Source organism: Oncorhynchus mykiss, chromosome 5 (assembly GCF_057628025.1).
Source record: "Oncorhynchus mykiss isolate SJ-2025 chromosome 5, ASM5762802v1, whole genome shotgun sequence".
Classification (NCBI taxonomy): Eukaryota; Metazoa; Chordata; class Actinopteri; order Salmoniformes; family Salmonidae; genus Oncorhynchus; species Oncorhynchus mykiss.
The window spans coordinates 19,548,738-19,557,999 of record NC_143026.1 but is presented as its reverse complement, the minus strand read 5'-3'; the positions used below and the strand labels follow the sequence as shown (position 1 = coordinate 19,557,999).

General features: G+C 42.8%; 1 long non-coding RNA gene and 1 other non-coding gene across 2 annotated transcripts; one reads left to right on the top strand and one right to left on the bottom strand.

Annotated features, from left to right (window-relative positions):
- Nucleotides 1–3,221: 3,221 nt before the first annotated feature.
- LOC149983192 (uncharacterized) lies at nucleotides 3,222–7,761 on the bottom strand. The gene is made up of 2 exons (XR_016495919.1): nucleotides 7,614–7,761; nucleotides 3,222–5,614 (listed from the first exon to the last, which is right to left on the bottom strand). It is a non-coding gene; the product is annotated as an uncharacterized LOC149983192 (long non-coding RNA).
- A 252-nt stretch (nucleotides 7,762–8,013) lies between these two features.
- On the top strand, nucleotides 8,014–8,142 carry LOC118964778 (U6atac minor spliceosomal RNA). The gene has a single exon (XR_005051971.2). It is a non-coding gene; the product is annotated as a U6atac minor spliceosomal RNA (small nuclear RNA).
- The last annotated feature ends 1,120 nt before the right edge of the window (nucleotides 8,143–9,262 follow it).

Below are 9,262 nucleotides of genomic sequence, written 5' to 3'. Positions count from 1 at the left end.
TTCAATAATGTTCCAACCGGAGAATTCCTTTGTCTGTAGAAAAGCAATAGAACGCAAGCTAACTTTCACGTGACCACGCATGGTCAGCTCGTGGCAGACCTCTGACTCATTCCCCTCTCATTCGCCCCCACATCACAGTAGAAGTATCAAACAAGGTTCTAAAGACTGCTGACATCTAGTGGAAGCCTTAGGAAGTGCAACATGACCCCATAGACACTGTGTAGGGCAAGAGTTGAACAACTACAAACCTCAGATTTTTCACTTCCTGGTTGGATTGTTTTCTCAGGTTTTTGCCTGCCATATGAGTTCTGTTATACTCACAGACATCATTCAAACAGTTTTAGAAACTTCAGTGTTTTCTATCCAAATATAGTAATTATATGCATATTCTAGCTTTTATGGCTGAGTAGTAAGCAGTTTAATTTGGGCACGCTTTTCATCCAAAATTCCCAATGCTGCCTCCTACCCTAGAGAAGTTAACTTGCCTAGTTAAATAAAGGTTAAAAAGAAATGCTATCAAAAATCACATCAAACATCAAAACAGAAGGCCTATCATACTTTTACAACTCACCTCACTGTGACAATCAATCTGAAAGTTCAACAGCAGACTGAAACAGTGTAAAACAAGGGTTGTTATGGATGTTGTTTCAAAACCTAACACTACGAAATGGACAGCTCTTTCTAAGGTGATGATTAATTCAAAACACCTATATGCATATCAGAGCATATTCATAGGCTTATGAGCCCAAGCACGAAAAAAAATACAGATTTAAACATATGATTGTGCCTTTATACAATACATAGCCTACAGTATGCATGGCAGAAAAACAAACAACATTTCTTAAAATGTCTTTGGTACATAATTGGTCTAGGCATTGAGTGTGGACTGTATTATTATGCATACTGGATGGACTGGTTACCTTATGCTCCAACATTTCTATTCATGAGTCTGTGAGAGTAGTATAGCCCATGGCGGTGTGGTTGGTTCATTCATTGTGCAGGGTGGTTTACAGTTAGCCTACAATTACTGAATTTGATTTTGAATAAGTAATAAGGGCATTTTTTATATTTTCAAAATTAATTGGGTGACATACTACCTTTAGCTATACAGAATATCTCACCACCATGTGTTTCCATCTCCTTCTCTCTCTTTTATTCCTTTCTCGAGCACGCAGACGGGCTGTCAACAGAAATACCCTACAGAAATACACTGCTCGTCGAACATCTCATTCCAAAATCATGGGCATTAATATGGAGTTGGTCCCCCCTTTGATGCTATAACAGCCACTCTTCTGGGAAGGCTTTCCACTAGATGTTGGAACATTGCTTCGGGGACTTGCTTCCATTCAGCCACAAGAGTATTAGAGGTCGGGCAATTAGGCCTGATTTGCAGTCGGTGTACCAATTCATCCAAAAAGCTGTTTGATGGGTTTGAGGTCAGGGCTCTGTGCAAAAAAAAAAATTCTCTATGGACCTTGCTTTGTGCACGGGGACATTGTCATACTGAAACAGGAAAGGGACTTCCCCAAACCGTTGCCACAAAGTTGGAAGCACAGAATCGTCTAGAATGTCATTGCATGCTGTAGCGTTAAGATTTTCCTTCACTGGAACTAAGGGGCCTGAACCATGAAAAACAGCCCCAGACCATTATTCATCCTCCATCAAACTTTACAGTTGGCACTATGCAATAGGGCAGGTAGCATTATCCTGGCATCCACCAAACCCAGATTTGTCCGTCGGACTGCAAGATGGTGTTTCCACTGCTCCAGAGTCCAATGGCAGCCAGCTTTACACCATTCCAACAGACGCTTGTCATTGTGCATGGTGATCTTAGGCTTGTGTGCAGCTGCTCAGCCATGGAAACCCATTTCATGACGCTCGCAACAAACAGTTCTTGTGCTGATGTTGCACCTGTAACAGTATAACTTTAGACCGTCCCCTCGCCCATACCCGGGCGCGAACCCGGGACCCTCTGCACACATCAACAACAGTCACCCACGAAGGCATCGTTACCCATCGCTCCACAAAAGCCACGGCCCTTGCAGAGCAAGGGGAACCACTACTTCAAGGTCTCAGAGCAAGTGACGTCACCGATTGAAACGCTATTTATCGCGAACCACCGCTAACGAAGCTAGCCGTTTCACATCCGTTACACACCCAGCGACAGCTTGAAACTCGGTAGTGAGTATTGCAACCGAGGACAGACAATTTTTAAGCACTATGCGCTTCAGCACTTGCGGTCCCGTTCTTTGAGCTTGTGTAGCTGCACAGTTGTTGCTCCTAGACGTTTCCACTTCACAATAAATTTACAGTTGACTGGGGCAACTCTAGCAAGGCAGAAATTTGATGAACTGACTTGTTGGAAAGGTGGCATCCTATGACGGTGCCACATTAAAAGTCACTGAGCGCTTCCGTACGGGCCATTCTACTGCCAATGTTTGTCTATGGAGATTGCATGGCAGTGTGCTCGATTTTATTCACCTGTCAGCAACGGGTGTGGCTGAAATAGCCGAATCCACTAATTTGAAGGGGTGTCCACATACACTACATGGCCAAAAGTATGTTTTGTTGCGATGTTCATGAAATTATTTCACATTGTTTCCTAAATTAAGCACAGGGTAGCTGCAGGAACAAGGTTGGAGAGCCCATGGCATACAGAGTTTGGGCAGAATATCACTTGTCTGGCTGCGAGCACATGCTCCTCAAACAGTGGTTGATGCTTGGAGTGAAAAAAGTGTTGTTATATTTATTTCTCAGGTGCTCATATTAAGCACATGCTCTGCTATAAAATTGAAGTAGCCTACAAAAGGTAAAGGGGGATACCTGGTCAACTGAATGCATTCATCTGAAATGAGTCTTCCGCATTTAACCCAACCCCTCTTAATCAGAAAGGTGCTACTGGATGGAAAGCGCCTGGCCTCCATTCGCTATTTGAGTATATGTATGACGTCTTTTTCCCCCTGCACCTGCCCATTTAATAACGGGCCATTCTAAATCGAAACAAATGTTACATGTTAGATTAAGAATAAATTGAGAATAGTCTGATTGGTGAACATGAACATATGACCACTTGATGAGAGAACAGCTGTGTACAGTCGTGGCCAAAAGTTTTGAGAATGACACAAATATTGATTTCCACAAAGATAGCTGCTTCAGTGTCTTCAGATATTTTTGTCAGATGTTACTAAGGAATACTGAAGTATAATTACAAGCACTTCATAAGTGTCAAAGGCTTTTATTGACAATTACATGAAGTTGATGCAAAGAGTCCATATTTGCAGTGTTGACCCTTCTTTTTCAAGACCTCTGCAATCTGCCCTGGCATGCTGTCAATTAATTTCTGGGCCACATCCTGACTGATGGCAGCCCATTCTTGCATAATCAATGCTTGGAGTTTGTCAGAATTTGTGGGGTTTTGTTTGTCCACCCACCTCTTGAGGATTGACCACAAGTTCTCAATGGGATTAAGGTCTTGGGAGTTTCCTGGCCATGGACCCAAAATATTGACGTTTTGTTCCCCCACTTAGATATCACTTTTGCCTTATGGCTGGAAAAGGCATTGTTCGTCACCAAACTGTTCCTGGATGGTTGGGAGAAGTTGCTCTCAGAGGATGTGTTGGTACCATTCTTTATTCATGGCTGTGTCCTTAGGCAAAATTGGGAGTGTGCTCACTCACTTGGCTGAGAAGCAACCCCACACATGAATGGTCTCAGGATGCTTTACTGTTGGCATGACACAGGACTGATGGTAGTGCTCACCTTGTTTTCTCCGGACAAGCTTTTTTCCGGATGCCCCAAACAATCGGAAAGGGGATTCATCAGAGAAAATGACTTCACCCCAGTCCTCAGCAGTCCAATCCCTGTACCTTTTGCAGAATATTAGTCTGTCCCTGATGGTTTTCCTGGAGAGAAGTGGCTTGTTTGCTGCCTTTCTTGACAACAAGCCATCCTCCAAAAGTATTCGCCTCACTGTGCGTGCAGATGCACTCACACCTGCCTGCTGCCATTCCTGAGCAAGCTCTGTACTGGTGGGTGCCCCGATCCCGCAGCTGAATCAACTTTAGGAGATGGTCCTAGCGCTTGCTGGACTTTCTTGGGCACCCTGAAGCCTTCTTCACAACAATTGAACTGCTCTCCTTGAAGTTCTTGATGATCCGATAAATGGTTGATTTAGGTGCCATCTTCCTTCCCTGCGAAGCCCTTTTTGTACAAAGCAATGATGACGGCACGTGTTTCCTTGCAGGTAACCATAGTTGACAGAGGAAGAACAATTATTCGAAGCACCCCCCTTCGAAGCTTCCAGTCTGTTATTCAAACTCAATCAGTATACAGAGTGATCTCCAGCCTTGTCCTCATCAACACTCACACCTGTGTTAATGAGAGAATCACTGACATGATGTCAAATGGTCCTTTTGTGGCAGGGCTGAAATGCTGTGGAAATGTTTTGGGGGGATTCAGTTAATTTGCATGGCAAAGACGGACTTTGCAATTAATTGCAATTCATCTGATCACTCTTCATAACATTCTGGAGTATATGTGTAACGATTTAGCTTCGGTCCCTCTCCTCGCCCCTACCTGGGCTCGAACCAGGGACCGTCTGCACACATCAACAACAGCCACCCTCGAAGCATCGTTACCCATCCCGCCACAAAAGCCGCGGCCCTTGCAGAGCAAGGGGAACAACCACTTCATGGTCTCAGAGCAAGTGACTTCACCGATTGAAACGCTATTAGCGCGCACCACCGCTAACTAGCTAGCCATTTCACATTGGTTACATATGCAAATTTCCATCATACAAACTGAGGCAGCAGACTTTGTGAAATTGTATATTTGTGTCATTCTCAAAACTTTTGGCCACGACTGTACAGCCTGAGGCAAGGAAAAGATAGCAAGTTTTTTTTTTGTTGCTACTTTCTCAAATCATCAATAGCCTATATATCGCACCATACAGTCCATATATGTTTTGATTTCTAAGACATAATAAGGTTTGTATCATTCACAACTAAAGTTGCCAAATAAATCTAAATCCATCATATAGGACCTGTTTCAAATTATCACCTTAATGCTCAACATAGCCATTTCAAATGCACACTCGCTCTGGAATGGGAAAAATATCCTCTCCATTTAATTTATCTAAGTTTAATTATATTCTTTAGACCAGACTAAAATAAGTAATGGATTTATTGTGATGATGTATATTAAATAGATGTATTAGACTTTCTAAAATGTAGACGTTCCAAAGGTTCGCATCAGCAGCTTGTAAGCATAGCGGCCTGGAGATGCAAAAATTATTTATGTTAATTAGCATTTAATTACCATAAAACTGGCACTCTTTTGCATGACAATTAACTGACTGACAGAATTACTTGACCCCCACAGCCCTAGCCCTCCCCAACAACTTCTAGAACCAAATCAGAACGGCCATAACTTGTTAGCATTCTAGAAATCATTGGGGAGGGAGCCAAATACAGACTCATCTTGGAGAAGAAACATCAGTTGGCCGAAGCGATGTGGATGGGTAGCCAGGCAAGGGGGTCAGCTTACCTGAGCGATGTCCAGTACAACCACAGGTTGGACAAGTCCACTGCTGTAGAGTGCCTCTCACCAGCACCATCTGCGAAAACAGAACACACCAGTCACAAAGATTAGATAAACAATACATGCAGTGCAAAGACTCACATACAATCAAATGTATTTATAAAGCCCTTTTAACAGTTGTCACATGCACACTTTAAAATACTTGTGTATCAGCAAAGATAAGCATGAAAGCTAGAGGAGAATGAGGACAGACAACTATGCTGTTACACCTACTATCTACACTACATATAATCAAAAGTATGTGGACACCCCTTCAAGCTATTTCAGCCATCCCCGTTGCTGACAGGTGTATAAAAATCAGGCACAAAGCCATGCAATCTCCATAGACAAACATTGGCAGTAGAATGGCCTTACTGAAGAGCTCACTGACTTTCAAAGTGGCACCGTCATAGGATGCCACCTTTCCAACAAGTCAGTTTGTCAAATTTCTGTCCTGCTAGAGCTGCCCCGGTCAACTGTAAGCACCGTTATTGTGAAGTGGAAACGTCTAGGTAGGAACCCACAATCGCCGAGTGCTGGAGGACATAAAAATGTGTCTGTTGCAACACTTACTACCATGTTCCAAACTGCCTCTGGAAGCAACATCAGCACCAGAACTGTTCGTCAGGAGCTTCATGAAATGGGTTTCCATGGCCAAGCAGCCACACACGAGCCTTAGATCACCATGCACAATGCCAAGCGTCGGCTGGAGTGGTGTAAAGCTCGCCGCCATTGGACTCTGGAGCAGTGGAAACACATTCTCTGGAGTGATCAATCACACTTCACCATTTTTTATTTTATTTTACCAGGGATTCAGTTAAGAACAAATTCTTATTTACAATGACAGCCTAGGAACAGTGGGTTAACTGCCTTGTTCAGGGGCAGAACGAGATTTTTACCTTGTCAGCTCTGGGATTCGATCTAGCAACCTTCCTTTACTGGCCAAACACTAACCACTAGGCTATCTGGCCGTCCGATGTACAAATGTTAACGCTACAGCATACAAAGACATTCTAGACGATTCTGTGCTTACAACTGTGTGGCAACAGTTTGGGAGATGCCCTTTCCTGTTTCAGCATGACAATGTCCCCGTGCACAAGGCAAGATCAATACAGAAATGGTTTGGAACACTTGACTCTCCTGCACAGAGCCCTGACCTCAATTATTTCTCGCTGATACGAAAGATAAGGTCCTTATGCTTCCAAAAACATAACGCAAGTGGTGTGTAAGCTAATGTTCAGACCGAGCGTCTGGGCTCTTAACAAAACTCCCCCGTACAGAAGATGCCTTCATCCAATGACTCTTATGCGTATTGTAATGGAACTGGGAGTCGTGATCATGGGCTAGATACAAACTAGCTATAGCTAACTGTCCCCCTTTTAAAGTGTAGGTAGCGTAACCGTAACCACATTTAACATATGGATTTGTAATTACATGCTAGCACAGCTAGTAAATCAAGCTAGGTAGCACCGGTTCTCCATATGATGTTGAGAAAATTGTGCATTGTGGGTAGTTCTGAAGATATCCGGAAATAAGTTAATAGATATGTAAAAACACAACTATGTTTGTAGTTATAGGTAACCCTACCTACAACTAAGTTACTAAGTCTTTGACCAGACTGTGTTGTTACTTTGAGTAAAAACACCTGCTTCCTACCCTTTAGGAAGGCTGGGTTTCTGTTAGCTATCATTGGCGTCTAAAGGGCGTAGCTAGTTAAGACTGGTAAAGTAAACGGACAACAAGCAGCTATAAATGTAACATTAGCTATACCTAGTTTAAGCATTTTGACCACTCATCTGTCAATAAGTATATAATCTGACCACATATGGAGAGGGATATCAACCACTTCCAACGATACTTAATGCTTCTCATCCATGCAGAACTGTTTTGTCTTGAGCTGAACATTTCAAAACGTGTTATTTTGCCATACTTCCCTTCCCCATTCAAATTCTCTCGTTAAAGACGTTTCTCATTGAACCAATCCAATCCAATCTATTCTGTTCTGTTCTGTTCTGTTTGAACGTTAACCAACTTACTATACGTCATTGGCGTCAGCTGATGGAGTAAGTAGACAACTACAATCAGAAACCGAATATGTAGTTGTTTCATAGCATACACCAAAACGGTCTGGTTTAAGTGCTAAAATATTTTGTTGACTTCCTGGATTGAGGCGGTCAATAACTCGATGTCATTGGCTCACACCAATAATATGGAAGTTTTAGGCAATGCATTCTGGGCCTTTTCGTAGATATAACGAATAATTTAATATAACTACTGATTTGGATTTAGAAAACATTACACGTATTAGAAAATATGATATTTTATAATTGTTATTGTATATTTAGCCATATTGGTAGATTCAATTTGAGTAACCCTAGGAAATACGTTTATACTCTCGCAGTCATATATAAAGAGGTCATTTGACGACAACAGTTTGTGTTGTATGAAAGGAGAGAAGGTTAGCACTCCCCTTGACAAGGATGGAAGAGGCCCTTAGTGGTCTTCAACACACATATGGTTAAGGCATTGTCACTTACTTCGTGGCATCTTCAACCAATTTTTTTAAAATGGTACATCCTCACAGGAATATATACTATTTTTCTTAGTATTTTAACAATTATGAGACATCCTGACCGGAAAAATGAAACGGGACAATTATTTAATTGGCTGTTTTGATTGAAGAATTATCACTATGGCATTCACATACACTAAACTAGGTAGCTAGTTATGCCCCCCTAGCATAACCAACAGACAACAGCAAGTAACGCATTGACTCAAGATGAGAATGCTGCGTACATCCTGAACTCTTTGTGTAGGGTTTTTCAATAACCAGAAGAGGGCAGTCATGTTCTACCAAAGATAGAAGGCCTAAAACTTCCTACTTCAATCCATCATCCTTCAAAAAGGTATGCCTGGTTTGTAAGCATGTGAAATAAAGATGTGTTTTCAATAAGCTACAGCTGAACATTCCTTGAATGTGAAGAGATCTTGATAGGCCATATATTTACTATGCTGGTGAATATGAGACATACAGTAGCTTATTGTTGGCAAAGTCCCCCATACTTTTCTCTGAGCCCGAATCAGAAATGCTGTGAGGCTGATGGGGGCAGCAGACCTCCAGAGATCCATCCGCCCTTTCTTCCTCCGTGAAAGCCATCAGGAATCATTGCCCAGGCCACAGCAGGCCACCTCAGTGTGCATGTTTGTGTGTGTCTGGGGCTACTGCATTAGGCAGGCAGACTGGTGAGATAGGGATAGGCACAGGGCCAGACTACCGCATTTGGGGCCCTAGGGGTAGCTACCGCCAGGGGGCCCACCTAATAGACAAACAAATTATCACGACACAGATGCAGACAGTGAGGCTGATAGTACGGTTCTCAGATTATTTATTAGAAACACGGGGCAGGCAAAGGGCATGTGGAGGGCAGGCAGAGGTTCGTGATTAGGTCAGAGTCAGGCAGGTACAGGACGGCAGGGCAGGCAGAATGTTCTGAACCGGAAAAAATTAGGAAATAGGAATGCAGGAAAGAACGCTGATAAGACCTGACAAGACAAGACGAACTGGCAACAGACAAACAGAGGACACAGGTACAAATACACATGGGATAATGAGAAGATGGGCGACACCTGGAGGGGGGTGGAGACAAGCACAAAGACAGGTGAATCAGATCAGGATGTGACACAA